Source organism: Callospermophilus lateralis, chromosome 11 (genome assembly GCF_048772815.1).
Source record: "Callospermophilus lateralis isolate mCalLat2 chromosome 11, mCalLat2.hap1, whole genome shotgun sequence".
NCBI lineage: Eukaryota > Metazoa > Chordata > Mammalia > Rodentia > Sciuridae > Callospermophilus > Callospermophilus lateralis.
This window is the reverse complement of record NC_135315.1, coordinates 50,146,842-50,166,333: the sequence shown is the minus strand read 5'-3', so window position 1 is coordinate 50,166,333 and position 19,492 is coordinate 50,146,842. Positions and strand designations below refer to the sequence as shown.

Sequence of the window (19,492 nt, the reverse complement as noted above, 5' to 3'; positions counted from 1 at the left end):
TCCCCTAACAGTGTTCTTGGGGTCGCAGGTTTTGAGCACAAGGCTGCCTGCAGGGCCGCTTCGAAGGCCAAAAGCCAGGTGTTTGCCAGGAGGAACTCTCCACCTAGCTCCAAGTCTCCAGGGTGGCGGCCTCCACAGGGACTCTTCACCCCTCCGGCCAAAGAGGGTGTCCCGTCCCGGCGTGGGAGAGAAAGACCCCAGCCACACAGTTCACTCCCCAGGCGCCAGGTGGCCTCAGGGCTCAGGGGAGACTGGGCCCTGGCGGGCAACGGGGAAGTCCCCCCCCCCACCCACCCACAGGCCCAGAGGACACTGAGCCCTGGCAGGCGAGGGGCGCTCACCCACAGGGCCCAGGGCAGACTGAGCCCTGGCGAGGGAGGGGCACCACCCACGGGCCCCAGAGGAGACCCACTGGGAACTGCTGGGCGAGGGGCGCTCACCCCTCAGGACCCAGAGGGGACTGAGCCGGGGGCGCTCAGCCTCGGGACACAGAGGACACTGGGGACCAGCGGGCGAGGGGCGCTCACCCGCGGGCCCCAGAGGTCACTGGTCCCTGGCGCGCCTGGGGGGCTAACCCCAGAGGCCCGGGCACACCTAGGACCCGCGGGCGAGGGGTGCTCACCCGCAGGCCCCGGAGGACAAGGAAGCCTGCTGGGCCCCCCCACAAGGCAGGCGGCTCACCCACAGGACCCTGGGGACACTGGGCACTGGCGGGCGAGGGGCGCTCACCCGCAGGACGCAGTGCAGAAGGAATGCCAGGGACCCAGGGGCCCTGCCAAGCAGGACCCTGGGGAAAGGGAACAGGGCTGGGACCCCGGGGAGTTGGGGCGGGGGCCGCCAGGCGTGCACCAGCAGCAGGCCCAAGCACCCTGAGCACTGAAGGCCCAGGGGCGCTCACCAGCAGGGCCCAGAGCGCCCTGGGGACTGCAGGCCGCCTGGGGCGCTCACCCACAGCTGGCAGGCCAGGCCCAGCACTGCTGAAGGGAGGGGTGCTAACCCCCAGGAAGGAAGGAAGCCTAAGCCCCCCACCCCCAGGGCCGGGGCGGCTCCCCTGCACACTCAGGGCCGGCCCGGAGCACTGCTGGGTGAGGGGCGCTCACCCCCAGAACCCCGAGCAGCCTGAGCGGCGCTGGGGGGCTGAGGGAGCTCACCCGCAGCAACCCTGGAGAATGAGTGCCTGTGGGCGAGGGGCGCTCACCCACAGGGCTCAGAGTCCTGGGCACCTTTGGCGGAGATGCCCTCAGCCCCAAGTCTCCCTTACCTGGGCCAGGGTGGGACAGTGCTGCCCTTTTCCCGGGTCTCAGCAGGTCCTCCATGACGGTGGGGAGATGTCCTCTGTCCAATCTCCCAGGCTCCCGCCCAGGCGGGCGTGGCTCCGGATCCAAGGGTCCCACAGGGTTCTTCCCTGGGGCCCAGAGAGCGCCCGCTGGCGCGTCCCAGGAGATCCCCACAAGCCTTGGACATCCACATCCACTCTTCCCAGGGACCTCCGCCATCCCGGGCAGGTTGTGGTCATGCACAGGAGCACAGCCCCATGGGCCCAAAGGCCAGAAAATGCTGTGTCAGGCGGGATGGATCCGGGTCCTGGGTGCCCTTGGAGTTGAGATCCCCTAACAGTGTTCTTGGGGTCGCAGGTTTTGAGCACAAGGCTGCCTGCAGGGCCGCTTCGAAGGCCAAAAGCCAGGTGTTTGCCAGGAGGAACTCTCCACCTAGCTCCAAGTCTCCAGGGTGGCGGCCTCCACAGGGACTCTTCACCCCTCCGGCCAAAGAGGGTGTCCCGTCCCGGCGTGGGAGAGAAAGACCCCAGCCACACAGTTCACTCCCCAGGCGCCAGGTGGCCTCAGGGCTCAGGGGAGACTGGGCCCTGGCGGGCAACGGGGAAGTCCTTCCCACCCCACCCACCCACAGGCCCAGAGGACACTGAGCCCTGGCAGGCGAGGGGCGCTCACCCACAGGGCCCAGGGCAGACTGAGCCCTGGCGAGGGAGGGGCACCACCCACGGGCCCCAGAGGAGACCCACTGGGAACTGCTGGGCGAGGGGCGCTCACCCCTCAGGACCCAGAGGGGACTGAGCCGGGGGCGCTCAGCCTCGGGACACAGAGGACACTGGGGACCAGCGGGCGAGGGGCGCTCACCCGCGGGCCCCAGAGGTCACTGGTCCCTGGCGCGCCTGGGGGGCTAACCCCAGAGGCCCGGGCACACCGAGGACCCGCGGGCGAGGGGCGCTCACCCGCAGGCCCCGGAGGACAAGGAAGCCTGCTGGGCCCCCCCACAAGGCAGGCGGCTCACCCACAGGACCCTGGGGACACTGGGCACTGGCGGGCGAGGGGCGCTCACCCGCAGGACGCAGTGCAGAAGGAATGCCAGGGACCCAGGGGCCCTGCCAAGCAGGACCCTGGGGAAAGGGAACAGGGCTGGGACCGCGGGGAGTTGGGGCGGGGGCCGCCAGGCGCGCACCAGCAGCAGGCCCAAGCACCCTGAGCACTGAAGGCCCAGGGGCGCTCACCAGCAGGGCCCAGAGCGCCCTGGGGACTGCAGGCCGCCTGGGGCGCTCACCCACAGCCGGCAGGCCAGGCCCAGCACTGCTGAAGGGAGGGGTGCTAACCCCCAGGAAGGAAGGAAGCCTAAGCCCCCCACCCCCAGGGCCGGGGCGGCTCCCCTGCACACTCAGGGCCGGCCCGGAGCACTGCTGGGTGAGGGGCGCTCACCCCCAGAACCCCGAGCAGCCTGAGCGGCGCTGGGGGGCTGAGGGAGCTCACCCGCAGCAACCCTGGAGAATGAGTGCCTGTGGGCGAGGGGCGCTCACCCACAGGGCTCAGAGTCCTGGGCACCTTTGGCGGAGATGCCCTCAGCCCCAAGTCTCCCTTACCTGGGCCAGGGTGGGACAGTGCTGCCCTTTTCCCGGGTCTCAGCAGGTCCTCCATGACGGTGGGGAGATGTCCTCTGTCCAATCTCCCAGGCTCCCGCCCAGGCGGGCGTGGCTCCGGATCCAAGGGTCCCACAGGGTTCTTCCCTGGGGCCCAGAGAGCGCCCGCTGGCGCGTCCCAGGAGATCCCCACAAGCCTTGGACATCCACATCCACTCTTCCCAGGGACCTCCGCCATCCCGGGCAGGTTGTGGTCATGCACAGGAGCACAGCCCCATGGGCCCAAAGGCCAGAAAATGCTGTGTCAGGCGGGATGGATCCGGGTCCTGGGTGCCCTTGGAGTTGAGATCCCCTAACAGTGTTCTTGGGGTCGCAGGTTTTGAGCACAAGGCTGCCTGCAGGGCCGCTTCGAAGGCCAAAAGCCAGGTGTTTGCCAGGAGGAACTCTCCACCTAGCTCCAAGTCTCCAGGGTGGCGGCCTCCACAGGGACTCTTCACCCCTCCGGCCAAAGAGGGTGTCCCGTCCAGGCGTGGGAGAGAAAGACCCCAGCCACACAGTTCACTCCCCAGGCGCCACGTGGCCTCAGGGCTCAGGGGAGACTGGGCCCTGGCGGGCAACGGGGAAGTCCCCCCCCACCCACCCACAGGCCCAGAGGACACTGAGCCCTGGCAGGCGAGGGGCGCTCACCCACAGGGCCCAGGGCAGACTGAGCCCTGGCGAGGGAGGGGCACCACCCACGGGCCCCAGAGGAGACCCACTGGGAACTGCTGGGCGAGGGGCGCTCACCCCTCAGGACCCAGAGGGGACTGAGCCGGGGGCGCTCAGCCTCGGGACACAGAGGACACTGGGGACCAGCGGGCGAGGGGCGCTCACCCGCGGGCCCCAGAGGTCACTGGTCCCTGGCGCGCCTGGGGGGCTAACCCCAGAGGCCCGGGCACACCGAGGACCCGCGGGCGAGGGGCGCTCACCCGCAGGCCCCGGAGGACAAGGAAGCCTGCTGGGCCCCCCCCACAAGGCAGGCGGCTCACCCACAGGACCCTGGGGACACTGGGCACTGGCGGGCGAGGGGCGCTCACCCGCAGGACGCAGTGCAGAATGAATGCCAGGGACCCAGGGGCCCTGCCAAGCAGGACCCTGGGGAAAGGGAACAGGGCTGGGACTTTTGGGAGTTGAGGCGGGGGCTGATATGGGGGCACCAGCAGCATCCCTGAGCACACTCAGCACTGCTGGTCGAGGGGCGCTCACCAGCAGGGCGCAGAGGCATGTGGACTGCAGGCCACCTGGGGCGCTCACCCACACCCAGCAGGCCATTCCCATTACTGCCCAAGGGAGTGGTGCTCACCCCCTGGAACTAAGGAAACCTGAGCCCCCCAGGTGCCAGGGCGGCTTCCCTCCACACTCAGGGCCGCCAGGAGCACTGCTGGGTGAGGGGTGTTCACCCCTAGGACCCCAGTGTGAGTACTGGGGTGCTCAGGGTGCACACCAGCAGGAACCCTGGTGAAAGAGCGCTTTTGGAGAGGAGAGCTTCCTCACAGGGCTCAGAGTCCCAGACGTGTTTTGCAGAGGATCCCTCAACCCCATGTCTGTCTTACCTTGGCCAGGGTGGGAGAGGAGGAAATAGAACTTGTGATGGGGATGCACCCTCCATGTGTCCTAAGGATACTGAGCACTGCTTGGCAAAGATCTCTATCACTTATATCCGGGTGGCATTTATTACTCCTGTGCATAGGGCACTCATTTGCAAGACCTTGAGCTGTCTGAGTACTGCTGGGGAAATTTCTTTGTCACCAGTTAATATCTTATTCCTCATGTGAATTCAGCACTCAGTGTTCTCAGATGTCTCCTGTTCTGATGTGACATTGGCCCTGATCTCTAGGTTTCTTGGGTTCTTCTCTGTTCATGGAAACAGGGCACTATGTCCTATGCCTCACTGTGTCCTCTGCCCTGGTGGTCTGAGACGTGTCTCCAGGTAGTCTGTTGGAGCTCTGCCCAACCTCTCTCCTTTGTATCCAGGATGTTATTGATGTCATAATGGGTGGGGGAGGGGCAGGCACAGCTCATTGGTGAGCGTGTCCGTGCCCTCAAGACTGACTGTCCATTTCATTGGACCTAATGACCTCTGCCCCCATTGGCTCAAGTCAAGACCTGAAGAGCCCTGGCCAAATTCAGTTTCTGATTTTTGTCCCTTGAATTGATTGATTCCATTGGGGGTGCTGTCCTGGGCATCAGGGATTTGGGGTCATAGTGTAACTGTGGAGTTTGAGAGCCCCAGTTTCCCATCTAGTTCCTGCTGGTGCCAGGGGCATCTCTGCCTGCTGCTTTCTAAATAGGGACCCCACGCCTGGTCTCTAAACCTTGTTTCCTCTGTGCTCAGCCCCAGGAAACCTGGGTCTCCCCTTTCTCTTCTCCCCTTCTCCAGCCCTCCCCAGGCACATGCAGACTGCCATGCTGCACTGGGTCCTGACAGGAGTCCCATAGGCTCCTGTGTGGTGCTCATTGAAGGGTGGGAAGAAAGTCCCACCACAGGCCTGGGATCTCTCATAGTCCTCAAGCTCCTCAGCCAGGGGCACTTGTGACCAGGCAGAACCTGCCTCTTCCCCCAGGCTAGCCCCAGTGTCCCCAGGGCTACAGAGCTGGGGCATGTCCTTATTACCAACTTGCAACCCTGTCACAGACTTCCCCAGGGGGCTGTGGTTTTTAAAGGAGCCCTGAGGTGTCTGGGGCCCTGGGGATGGACAGGGACAGTGGTTTGGCTGCAGGACAGCGGCACCAGCTGGGAGTGAGCAGAGTTATGTGCCCTGAGTGTTGGACTGGCAGAGGCTAGAGGAAATGGTGCCTGGTGACAACAGTCCTGCTGAAAACTTAACTTGATATTCCTGGGACTCTGAAGAGACAGATGCTCCCTCCAGGGTGCCAACAGGCCAGGGTCCTGACAGCTGTCAGTGGACTGTGACACACAGCGGTCTCACAGTGAGGTAGCATAGAAGAAATAAGGACCTGGAGAAAGGAGGGAAACAGGGAAGGAAAGAGGGACTGCAGCTCTGTACCTAAAAGATCGCCCTCACCTTCAGCCCCAGGCCTGTTTTCCTCCAGGCCTGGATTCTTTAAAAGTCCTACAAGTCTTGGAGTCCTGTAAGGCCAGGTTTGTAGCGCCTACAAACTCAGTTTACAGAAAGTATTTTTAGACTGATTAAAAGAAGCCTGGAGAGAGATTGTTCAAGACCCAGGATGTGGGTTCAGTCCAGGTGCTGCATATCAACTAGATAGTGTCAACCTGAGGGTCCTGAGGGGGAACCCGATGGCCGTGATCCACCCTGCACCCCATGACCCAAGGAATAGGGTTCATCAGGATGATACCACAACCCCTGCTTCTCATGTTCACCATCTACAAGGTTTCCTTGCAAAGAAGTGTTTGGGACCCCAAAAGCACATCTCACCCCAGGCACAGACCCTGCTCTGTGGCTTGCCTTCCTGAATAAATCTTTGCCTGTGTCTCTATTGACAGGTCCTGTAATTCCTTTCTGCAGCAAGTCAACTACCTTCCAGGGCTGAGTTGATGTCCTCTTCTCCCTCCTGGGACCTCCTCAGACCCCATCTAGTGACACTAGGATTTCATTTCAGAAGCACATAGCCTGCTTCTATGGGTGTGGTGGCCCTGACCCTGGAGCCACCTTACACCCCCTTGATGTTCTATGCTCCCTGAGACACGTGCCGTGCCAGGTGGCTTCTGGTCCTTGGCTGACATGCTAGGAAGGAACCCACTCAGCAGCACAGTCACTGCCCCCACACAGGCCCGGGATCTCTCATAGTCCTCAAGCTCCTCAGCCAGAGGCCCTTGTGACCAGGCAGAGCCTGCCTCTCCCCCACAGGTTAGCCCCAGTGTCCCCAGGGCTACAGAGCCGGGGCATGTCCTTATTACCAACTTGTACCCCCACCACAGACTTCCCCAGGGGGCTGTGGTTTTAAAGGAGCCCTGAGGTGTCTGGGCCTCATAGGGATGGACAGGGACTGTGGTTTGGCTGCAGGGACCACAGCTCAACCACCAGACCAGCCTCTGCCAGAAACCACAGCACTGAATCAGAACCCACCTGAGCAGACTGCCCAGAAGTCCCAGAGCAACTTCACTAGGATGTCCACGGCTGCCTCGCTTTCGTCCTTTTGTGCTTATGGGTTTGGGGGGTTTTAGTGATAAATTCATTCTTTGGTTTTGTACACTTAAATTATACATTTGTTTTGTTTCAAAGGAAGATTTTGGCTTTAGGGCCCTCTCTGCTCCTTTGCTGGTAAGCTCCACTTATTCAAGGTTACTTAGGGGACTGTTCATCAATCCTCAAGTTAACACACCCCTGAATGTGAATCTGCTTTCCTAAATGAATTGTCTCTCTGAAAAGGAAGAAAGGAAGGAAGGAAGGAAGAAAGGAAGGAAGGAAGGAAAATAAATTAACTCTCAGACTGTTTGGGCATGGAAAACTTTGATAAAGACTTGCCCATAGCATCCTAATGTTAAATCATACGACCATGTGACCTCAGCTTGTTTCAGCAGATCACAGCATGACTCAGATCTAACTGCCTGTGTATAGACTTGGTATTTACATACATGGTGCTTTGTCTCATGGCTAAACTCTTAACCTAGCAAGATCTCTGACAAATGGGTTAATTTAGATTTGTCAGAGACAATAAAGTCGACTTCAAAACTGAAACACGTTTGTTTGGTTTTGTTTTTGTTTGGGGCTGGGGGTTTCCTGCCGTTCAGTATTATTACAGCAATTTTTAGGGTTTTAGGTTAAAGCATTAACAATGCTTCTCTGGCATCTCAAAATTTCATGAGAAGGTAATCAAGAAATAACTTAAAAATAAATTTGGTGGCCAGTCGCTATGGCACATGCCTATAATCCCAGCGGTTCAGGAGGCTGAGGGAGGAATGTGAGTTCGAAGTCAGCTTCAGAAACTTAGCAAGGTGCTAAGGAACACAGTGAGACCCTGACTCTAAATAAAATACAAAATAGGGCTGGGGACGTGGCTCAACGGTTGAGTGTCCCTGAATTCAAACCCCAAACCAAATAATAATAATAATAATAATAATAATAAATTTGGTGAGGATAAATATATGTGATAGGAATAAAACATCCAAAATAATTTATAAGTGAGTTAAAATACTAAGCCATCCTCTGCTAAGTATGAATCAAGTACTCAGATTCATGAAGTCTGTTGAAAGGCACTGCATTTGGGTCTGTTCCATGTGGTTCACAGATTCTTGGTACAGAAAACACTGATGTCATCAAGGATTATCTGATCTTTTGAGAATTACTATTCTAGAGGAACAATGTAAGTATCTAGAAAAAAACTTTAATTAGAAAGCAATCTCATATGGAGACATACTTCAGTGGACTTTGAACAATGAAGTTTTAAGATATTTAAGGATCATTTTTGTCATCCATTTTAAAATATCTGGAAGTCAATAATTTGTATAAGGACAACTCATTCAATGCTTAAGCTTTAAAATAGCCACTTTCTATTTTAGGTAGCAGTCAGTTTGAGGGAAACATCTTTTGCTTTGTGGTAGGTGGGCTAATGAAGGCTATTCTGATAGAGGCAGCAGCTCTGGCCCTTTCTGCCTGTTGAGAACCCTTTACTATGTGGCCCAATGCCAGCAGCCATGGCAGGGACGGCAGGGACTTCTCTGCAAAATGTCAGCTGCTGCTCTATTTCTATCACTCCTTTGCTTACATGAAATTCTTTAAAATGTACTTTTTAAAATCCATTTGGTGTTTTAGGAACGTCTTGCAGGATTCATAAACAAAAATCTTAAGCTAGGCCAGGTGGCACATGCCTGTGATCCCAGCAACTCGGGAGGCTGAGGGAGGAAGATTGTGAATTTAAGGACAACCTCAGCAACTTAGGGAGACCCTGTATCAAAATAAAAATAAAAAGGATTGGGGATGCAGCTCAATCTCCAGGACCAACAAAAACAAAAATCTTGAGCTTTTCATACCCAAATCTGTTGTGTGCTGTAGGTGGTGACGGTGAGTGACCAGCACTTGCACCTGCACATGGCACTAGTCCATCTGGAGTTTGTACATGGTAGGCATTACAGGGTTTGCAACTGAACTGTCCCCTCAAAGTCCTGTGTTGAAGTCTTGGTCCCCAGGGCAGCAGTGTTCAGAGTGGGGCTTGGGGGAAGTGATCAGATCAAGACAACTCTGACCTCGCTGACGGATCAGTCCTTTACTGGGTCACCTTGGAGGAGAATACTGGAAGGTGGGGAGGAAGGATGAGGGGCTTAGGGAGAAGAAGGGTGATCTCATCCCCAGGCCCTCCCTCTCCCTCTCCTTCCCAGCCCCCAAGAAGCCAGCAGCTTTTCTCTGCCAGGAGCTTCCCGTCATGATGTTCTACCTGGGGCCCAGAGTCAATAGAGCCAGTGACCATGGTCTGAAATTCTGGAACCATGAGCCAAAATAACACTTCTTCTTGTAAGTCGATTTCTCTGGTGTTTTGTCACAGAGTAATAGCGTCTGCATCGCCTTACAGGACCATGGACAGCTCCTGTAATGTAACTTGATGATGGGTTCCAGGTAGGTTCAGCCTAAGAACCACTCCTTCTAACTCTCTCTGTCACCCAAGTTAGACCCAAAAGGGCCTTTCCACACTGACTTCCCCTCTGATATGGGACCAGATCAGACCAAGGATGGGGCAAGTCCACCTCGGCATCGAGGGACCAAACCACCTGGTGGAAGATCAGCAAAGTCTTCAGAGAAAGCCCCTCAAGAGGAGGAAATTGTCAGAGTCAAAATGGAGTCACTGGTGTCAGCCCAGAGTACTGAGGCATCCTACACCAGGTACAGTCACTGGGCTTCCTGGGCACCTCTGCACCTGGGCTCCTTCTTGCCTCCTGCTCTGCAGTTTGTGACAGTGCTCTGTGTTCAGGAAGAAACATCTGCTCTGCCCCAGGTGCCTTGATAGGGTTCCCACTGCAGCCCAGCAGCAAATGGCCAGTTAGATGATGGCACTCCAGAGCCCTCAAGGCTTAGGAACACATGGGAATGGGGAGGGGGGTGGAGTGTAATGGTGCCCATTTAAAGTTAGAAAATTTCTAAGAAAGATTTTTTTTTTCTTTCTCAGTCCCCAGCCATTTCCTGAAAACCTGTTCATCCTAAATTGGTGTTTGGGGCTACTGGAAGAGAACAAATATATTCTATATGTTCAAGGAGGATGTGTATTTTGGGAGGAACTGCATGGCCTTAATGCTTGCTGACCTCCTCCCCCAATTGAATGTTGAAATTTGTGGAGCATTGGAGAGAGGATTCGGTCAGGGGGGCAGAGGCTCTATGGGTGGCATTAGTGCTCTCCTGAAAGAGGCCTAAGCTTCTGACATGTGAGAGCACAGCCAGAGGTGATGTCTGCCAACCAGAAAGTGGCCCCCTCCAGACACCAAGTCTTCCAGTGCCATGACCTTGGACTATGAGCCTGTGGAATTGAGCATGAATGTCAGCTGCGTGTTAGTCAGACTTGGATCACTGCAAAAAATGCCCAAAGCAGCTAACTTTATGAAAAAGAAGAGGCCAATTAGCTCAGTTTTGAAGGTGGAAAACCATGACACCTGCCTCAGCTCAGTTCTTCTGAAGACCTCATGTTGATGGCGATGGGGACCTAACAGCAGGGGTATGTTGGAGCAAGCATCACATCTCAAGTGGGGGGCAGGCAGGCTCTGGCCACTGACCAGGGACTGCCCTGGCGTTATACCTGGGAACCTTGTTTAGAGCAACTTATTCTTTTATGTCTCCAGATTCCTAAGGCTGTCCACATGTCATCCCTCTCCAGGGCTCTAACTCTAGTCCTGTAGGCCATCTCTGCTATTCTGTGCCTGTCACATCTGGCTCCCTGGGGATTGCTTCCTGACAAGCAGCCATGAAAGAGCATTCTGTCACCCCAGGGATTCCTCACCCCCAATCCCATTCTCACCTTCTTCCTCCTGGCACCCCAGGAGCACCCCTAGCACAAGACCACACTTCTGCCAGCAGGCAGGGACTGGACACAGCCCCCGACTGTGCATCCCAGGGGCTGCTGCTTTCAGCCCAGAACCCCAAAACACAGATCCAGGCAGCCTCTGGCCTCCAGCCTAGGGTAACCCCTTTGCATTTCCAGATTCTGGTGAGGCTTCTGAAGCTGGGCCTGCCCATAGGCCTGGGCTTCCTACCTCAAGTGTCCTGGGCCCACAGGGATCCTGCAGCCACTTGTGGGGCTCAACATCCTCTTTGTTCTGGCAGCACTGCCACCAACTCAGCTCCAAAGATTTTCTCCTTTATTTATTTTTATTTAATTTATTTAATCAATTCATTTAGTAGTACTGAGGATTGAACCCAGGGGCATGGACTGCTGGGTTACAGACATATTTTTATTTTATTTTGAGACAGGGTCTTGAAGTTGCCCAGGCTACTCTAAAACTTGAGATCCTCCTCCTCAGCCATCCAAGGCACTGGGATACAGGCCAGTGCCACTCAACGACTGACGGCTTTTTAAAGGATCCTCAGCATCTTGTCATAACTCATAGCTCAAGGGTTTGTCAAAAAGATGAGGGGGTGGGGATCTGGGGTAAGAAGGACAATAGAATGAATCAACATTATTACCCTATGTACATATATGACTATAATACCTGTGGGATTCTACATCATGTGCAAACAGAAGAATGTGAAATCAGACTCCATTTATGTATGATATATCAAAGTACATTCTACTCTCATGCATAACTAATTAGAAAAAAATAAAAATTATATTTTTAAAATAAAAAAAAGAATGTTCTCTTAAAATTCTCTTATTTTCCATTTCAACTTAATAATAAATAAATAGTAGTAAAAATAAACCCCAACTTGCCTTGGCGTCGCCCACCTGGCCCGGGAGGTTTCCTTCCTGAACCGTCCGTCCTCTGGCCTGCGAGGTTTCCTTCTCAACGGTTGGGGGCGCGCGCGAGGTTTCCTTCGGAACCTTTAGGGGGCGCTAGGCAGCGGGCACGCGGCGACCCACCTCCCTGCTCCCCTCTGGACGCCGCGGAGGGCTGCTGTGTACTATGGCGCCCGCCCAGGCTTCACAATGAGACTGGGGTGCAAAAGGTCCGGCGTCACCCACAAGGGATGAAGACAGGGCGGCTTGCAGCTCCCTCCCCCAGGCTTCGGACCCGGACCAGCAGGGCGCTACCTTGAGGGAATGCCTCTGCTCTTGAGCCTCTTCCTCCTGGCCACGCTTCTGATCCCAGCCACCAGGGAGGCTGAGGCAGAAAGATCTCAAGTTCTGGCCAGCCTGTACAACCAAACGAGACCTTCTCTCAAAATAAAAAAGGCTGGGGATGCGACTCAATGGTTGGACACCCCTGTAAGGCGGAGGCTCTCCAAGCCTGTGGCACACCCGGCCAGCCTATTTCCATCCAGGAACCGGCCTCATCCAGGGCCAATGTGGGTGGTAAATGGGGTTTGAGTTTGCCAGCCCCCATGCCTGGTCAGGGAGACTGCACCAGCCAGAGGAACAGGGACTGTCCCGCCAGGAGGCGCTGGTGGTTTCTATGGTAACATTGGCAGTGACCCCAGTAACTGTCCCAAAGGAGGTCACCTTTGCTCAAGCAGAAGTTCAGAAACTTGGGAAAGTGGGGGCAGTGCCTGCGAGGACAGTCACTCAAGCCAGTGGGCCAGTGCTCGCTAAGTCGCACTACCCTTCAAAGGGACAGTGAGACTGTGCAGGGGTTGACAGGCAGGGAGGATGGGTGTGAAGGTGTGAGAAACACAAAGTCCTGAGGCCCATTTTCAGAATGAGTATTTAGCTAGCCTGGTGTAAGAGCCAGTTGCTGCCATTTTAACTACAGCCCTTCCCTTTTCCACAGTTTTAAAGTGAGTCAATCACATAGATGGTAGGCCCTGAGGGCTTCTTACAGAGCAAGGGGCAGTGCTGCCTTAGGGATAAAAAGAGGCAGCCTGCCCACCCCAGGGTGCTTTCTCACTGAACTGTTCCAGAGCACATCCTTCTGCAGAAGTAATGTTTGCCTTGCTGAGTAACTTGAGCAGTGCCTGATTTCTTGCAGCACAGGGTATTTCCAACAAGGGGCTCACCAGCCTGAAGGCCCAATGCAGCTGCAAGGCAGGCACTGCAGGGAGACTGGAACATGGGGTGGGGACACTGTGACTGAACTTGGAACCTTTCCAGCTCAGACTCTTGCCCCTCTGGCCGCAGGTGCATCTGAATGTCAGCTGCCGGACCCTCACTATGCACTTAGCACCCTGGCCTGAGTAGGGAGATGGAGCTGAGTTTTTATTACTGTATGTGTGTTGTCTGGGTCTAATCTTGAGACTCCAGCTGGAGCTGGCCAGTGTCCTCCTTGAGCAGCAGTTAAGTTCAGTCCCTAACCACTTCCCTCCTCCTGCTAAAATGAAGCTCTGACCTAATAGCCCCAGGGCCCAGTACAGGACAACTAGGGGCAGTCCTATGCCCCTTTGTCCACTCAAATTGTTCAAATTAACCAATCAACAGAGAGCAGGAAAAACCTAGCTACCCCTACCCTGTGAGCCATTGTCAGCCCCTATAGCTCCAAAGGGCTGTCACCCAGCCCCAGGGACACCCCCATGGCCCTACCTGGCAGCTTCCTCTTGGTTAGAGCTCTGCCTTCCATCTCCCCAGGGTCACTGTGGGAGTCCACATTAAAAGACCCTTTAAGTCTTCTGTAACAGGGGTCTGGGCAGCCTCTGGCCCCAGCCCCAGGAGGATGAGGCAGGGTGATCCACAGGAAGATGCCCTGAGTATGAGAAATAGAAAGTCTAGTGGCTCTTTTTCACAGTCTGGTATTCAGCCTTTATTGGATCCAATCGCAGCCCTTTCCTTTTGCCCACCCTAATTCTAAAATTAGCCAATCATGTAGATTACATCCCAGACTCCTCTGAAAGGAGTGAAGGGTGGGTACAGGTAAGAACAATGGAAAGAACCCATATAGACAAATCTTCTTTTCCTTTAAAGAGTTCTAAGCAAGCAAATGAACAGTGGCAACACTGTGTAAGAATATCCTAGTTAGTCTTCTTCAGTCACAGGAAGCACACCTGGAGGCTAAGGGTAGACATTAATGAACACCATCAAGGCCTAATTCAAATGTAAAAGACCTGAGGCTCCCCTGTGGGCTGGACTGTCCTATGGAACAGTCCAGCCAACTCCTTTATCCCAGAGGTGGAAAACCATAAGGTGGGGGTGAACCCAGATGGAAGGTATAGGAGGACATGTGGGGGTGAACCTGGATGGAAAGGAAGACAGTGGCTTTGATTCTGACTGTTTAACATAGCTTTTTCTCCATGCTCTACCCAGAACCATGTATAAACTCCTAAGTTGGCACACCAAAATGGGTTTTTCTGCTATCAGGCCTCCTCCCACATGGTGAATCTGTCCTTTCTCCCTTAAGTAAATCCTGATCCTTTTACTCTTCCCTTTTATCATTGTCTGTGGATCTTATTCTTCAAAATTCAGGAGACAACAACCAAGAGGAAATTGGTAAAGTCCTCCATGAGGCCACTGGAAGCCACAATCTTGCTGGGCACTGGCCCCACCAACCGACTGCCATGGAATCCTGTGATGGACACTTGGGCCTTGCCTTATATGTCAGTCTCAGGGGCATTTCTTGTCTGCCACATGATGTCCTGTGGACACAGAATCATAGCCATCACCATATCTGCCATTCGCCAGCAGGATGGGTGGCACCAGCTCTGCTCACCTTGATCATGAGGGTCTGACTCTACAAAGGCATAGTCTCCCTGGAATTGATGGACAAAACACAGAGGCACACATCAGGCAAGCACACACCTCCTTACACATCACACAACCCAATACACACGTCACACACACCCACTCAACACACAGTACTACAACTCACATGCCACAAAGCACACCATCCTATCCAAACTGTGCTGTACAGACAACACACAACATGCACAGCACCCAACTATCCACACACAAACCCAGCACACACACGACATGCACACAGCACACACACACTGCACACACACCATATACATAAACATTATACTACACACCTACACCATTCTTTGAACATTATTAAAGCTTTTTTTGGCTCACTATATGATCAATGTTTGGAAAGGTCTGTGCACGTGTGTCTCTGTGTCCTACAGCTGCACCTCAGGTTCCAGGGCCATGTGGTGTGGCCATGGGGGGTCTTAGGTCCTAGAGGAGGGGCTCATGCGCCCCTGGGGCTCACTCTCCTGGGCCCTGCTGAGCCCTTCCCATCCCAGCTGCCTCTGGTGATATACTGAGGGACCAGGACCCAGCTCTCATGCTACCTGTCAACCAAGGACACCCCTGGGCACCCACAGGACTGAAGCCACACCACACAACTCAGTATCCCCATGATCTAGAGCTGTGGGCTCCCTCCACCCATCACCCAAGTGGCCTTTCCTTCTGCTGGTCCAGGAACTTCCCACCCAAGGACTTTGCCTGGTGTCCTTCACATTTCTCCAATGCTCATGCCTCCCCGGGGAATGCAGAACTGGAGAGGGGAATATTAACCATGGGGTGGGCCTCCAGGGTGAGCTCAGAGACCCTCCTCTCTGGACTCTCCCTCCAGCTCTGACTGTGCCTCAGCGACCTACCCCAAAGCTCAGGAGCTGCTTGGAGTGGTCTGTGCAAGTGGGAGATCCATGTCCTTAGGGGGACATGCTTTGGGGGCCTGGTACAGGGGGAGAAGGGATGAAAGGTGGGGAATTCAGAAGGGGACTAAAGAGACGCTGGAAGCTGGGGCATCGAAGGCCCAGGCTGCACATAGCCATACCTGCTGTGCAGGGGACATGGACAGCACCTCAGTGAGGGGTCCAGGGTCTGTAGACTGGGGACCCTTGGGAGCCCTAGAAGGGGAGCAGACACTGGGGAGGAACCTTTTTTACTTCTGGACCCAAGAATCTGGAGTCCCTGCTGACTGATTGGGGCGTTCACCAGTGTCAGAGAAGACAATATAAAACAGAAAAATGAATTGAATCACAATTTGGTCAAAATGGAGCATGAAGCTGATCTGCCTCTGCCTGTCCTTCCATCTGCAGGAAGGAAGCCAGGAGACAGAGGGAGAATCTGATCTTCCTCTTCTGTCCTACAGAAGCACTGCCATCAATAGGAACAAAGCTGGGAGATGCAGTTGTGTAGGCCCAGGGGACCCTGCTGGGGACATGACCAGTTCCCTCCAGCCCTACATTCCTTCCTGGGCCAGGGCCTTGATCTGGCCAAAGCTTCCATCCTGGGCATGGGACAGTTGACTGCAGGGAGCTGGGATGTTGGTAGGAAATGGCAGGGATTGAGAAAAGGGCAATATGGAATTTCTTTGAAAATTTCTGATTTTTATTGGGCTTTGTCTCAGTCTCCCCGTCTTGTCCATCCTGCAGTCTTGAGGGATGTGGGGCTCCCTGTCTTCTGGCCCTTTATTGAGATCCCCTCAAGGGAACCCTGAGCTTATGAATGAAAAGAGCCAACCTGCAAAGATGCCCACTGCTTCCACCTAGTGGAACACTGGGGAAACTGCTCTGAAGCCTTGGCAATGCCTGCTTTGGGTAGGGTTGGCACCTGCCCATCTTCATTCTGACAATGCCCCTGTCTCCAAATAACCTTTTCTGAAGACATTACTGATTGTCCATCAAGTGGTCTGGGCCCATGTCGCTGGAATGGACTTGTCCTGTCCTTTTGTCTGATCTGACCCCTCATCAGAGGAGAAGTGACAGATTGTTAAAAATCAGTGTCAAAAGACCCTTCCTGAGCCAAACTTGAGCAATAAAACAGGCTTAGAAAAAGTGGGTTCCTGGGATAAGCTTTTACCTGGATTCCTGAAGCACTTGCCTGGGGTCCATCAAGAGCAGCACCAGGAGGGCTTGAAGTGGAGAGGGGGCCCTGGTCAGCATCTGCCCCCCGCAGCCCCAGATTCCAGGTTCCCTGGCTGCCATCACTGTCCTGTCCAAGTTACCAGGACCCCCCTTTCACCTTATGGGCCTCCACTTCTCTCCAGGGCTCTGGGGCTATCCACCATGAAGGTCATTGGGGACATCAGGGAGGATGTGGGGCTCAAAACAGGTGCTCAGATCTACCTTATTCCCCATCCTCCCAATGCTGCATGCATGGAGAACTTTGCTATCTCCTCATTTACCCTTGGGGTACATGCACCTAAGTGTGTTCCCAAAACCCAGTCCCTTCCTCCAATGGTAGAGCTAAGGGATCCCGGATCTCCTCTGCCTCATCCTCCCCCATCAAAAATGTGGATCCTGCAGTTCTACCTGGGAGACCGTCTGTGATCAGGGGCAGGCTCCTGGATGCCCCAGCTGTGGGGTCAATTAGGCATCACAACAGTGATCAGGTGACCCTGGCTGCTAACTCACACTCAGGGTCTTTGGGAAAACATTCTATCTGCAATTAAATTCTATCTTTATTGTGTTACAAAACAGCACACATCACTGTGGAAACCTTGGGGAAGGTGGAGAAGGTGAGAGCAGGAGGAAGCGGTGGCCTGCATGGAGACGCACAGGAGACCTCAGCCCTGGTGCCAGGCGGGATCTCTGCAGTCTGTGAGCAGGGAGATGGAGGCCTTACACATTCTGCTGCTGAAGCTGACCTGGAAGGTACTTAGCAGATGCCTCCACTCCACCTCTGACCAGGGCTGGATGAGGCCTTCACCTTCTTTCCACTCGGCAGGGCTGAGCAAGGCCATTGTCGCAGATGGCAGGGGACATCTGTAGTCTGAATTTTCCAAAGAGCCAATGCTGCCTTTGCATCTGGAGGATGGCATATGTTTCTATTTACCTTTCCCTACAACCTATTCTTCCCTGCAGGGGCAGAAAGATGCACTTTTCAGGTCCGTGTCATTCCTCAAACCATGTGGGTCAGATCCTTTTTGCTAGTTAAGGTCCCCATCAATCTGTCCCTTTCATCAATGGACTGGGCCCATCATCTCAGCCCTAGTCAGGGGCATATTCTGCAGCCACATTCCTTGCCAAAGACTAGAATTACCAAGGGAGGAAACATTTCTGTGTTGAGGAGTCCTCTAGAAACTCTAGAGGACTGTCATCTAGAAACTCAGGAGACTCCCAGAATCTGCCAGAAGGTCACTCCAGAAGAGACGAGGGAACTCACCCTGCAGTGTGCACAAGTCTTCCACTGAGTGTGGTCACCAGGTCAAAACATCCATAGAGCTTGGTGCAGTGGCCACACCTTAATGCCAGTTACCAGGAGGCTGAGGAGATCCGGAAGATCACATGTTTGTGGCCTGCCTGGACAACTTCCTGAGATCCTATGTTGAAATTAAAAAGAAAAAACGTCTGGCAGAGTGCCCCTGGGTTCCCTTCCAGGTACCACACATCAACAAATACATGTATGTTTTTTAAACATTCACACACTGATGTGCCAAGAGCCAGCATCAGGGTCCAGGATGATCCCAGATCTGCCTGTGGAGGGAGCAAGTACCCAGCACCACCACACCTGGCCCTGCCTCAACAACCTGGTCCTGCTGCCTGACCGCTGTCAGCTGAGCTTGGCTCAGGTGTGTCTAGGATGGGGTTGCCCTGGTCTTTATCTTGGCATTTGGTTTTGTCTTGACCTGGCTCACCTCAGCCCTGGACTTGGTCTAGGCTTTGGTTTTCATCTTAACAACCTTGGCTTTGTGCTTTACCCTGCTCTGTAGAAACAGCTTCTATTGCTCCTAGAATTGATTTAAATCTAGTCAATTGATTTAATGTCCAAGTCTTTGAATGAGCCCACCAACTCACAGTGCTCCCTTGGGGACATCTGCTTGATAGACATCATTTGTCATCTTACTGGAACACCCAGGCAGAACATCCTCACAGGCAACAGGACAGGTCCCAGTCCCTCCTTGACCAGCTCCTGATTGTGTCCTCCCCTGGAGGGTGCTGCTAGTACCACACAGAGTATGGGCCCAGGGGCAGATGGGTCTGGGTTCTGGTACATGCCCTTCCCCTTGTTGCTTAGGTACCACTGTCAAAGTCACATAAACCCCCTGAGCATCCTTTGCCACTTGGAAACTGAGGCAATCACTGTTCCCTTACAGACTGGAGGCAGATGGTTCATGACATGAGGTGTGTTGAGCATCCTGCCAGACTCAGGGCAGATAAGGTGCTGTCAACATAGGAAAGCTCTGTCCTTCCCAGTCTTACCAGCAGGGTGGAGCCAGGAGCTCCTCCTGTCTTCACACCCTCAAGTCAGCACCCTCACTGGGAGCCTCCTCCCCATCAGCCTGCATTTCCTGTCCCCCAGCCTCCACTTGCTCTGTGCTCACATTTTCTCCTCTCCCCCTCTAACTTCCACTGTCTGGCTCCCCTGTAGCCTCCAGAACACCCATAAGGAGGCTCAGTCCCACTCCTTGGGCTGGGAGCTGGTGCAGAAGTCCAGGAAGGCCCAACCTGGCTAGGAGGGTGATGGTGCCAACTCTGTGGCCATGTTCTGATTGAGGGTGGCACGCAGGCCTGGCCAGGGCACTGCTGAGGGATGGAGCCCTGAAGAAGAATGCTCCAGGGCTGCTGGGAGAGAGCCGCAGGGAGTGGCAGGCAGCAGTGCAGGGCTCTGGAGGCACAGGGCAAATGGCCAGGCAGAGCCCTGTCAGGGAAGGAC

The 19,492-nt window shown here is 54.8% G+C and overlaps 1 pseudogene; it reads right to left on the bottom strand.

Moving 5' to 3' along the window:
- LOC143642310 (polyunsaturated fatty acid lipoxygenase ALOX15-like) overlaps window positions 1-17,579 on the bottom strand; it is a 69,701-nt pseudogene extending 52,122 nt beyond the window's left edge.
- Window positions 17,580-19,492: the final 1,913 nt, after the last annotated feature.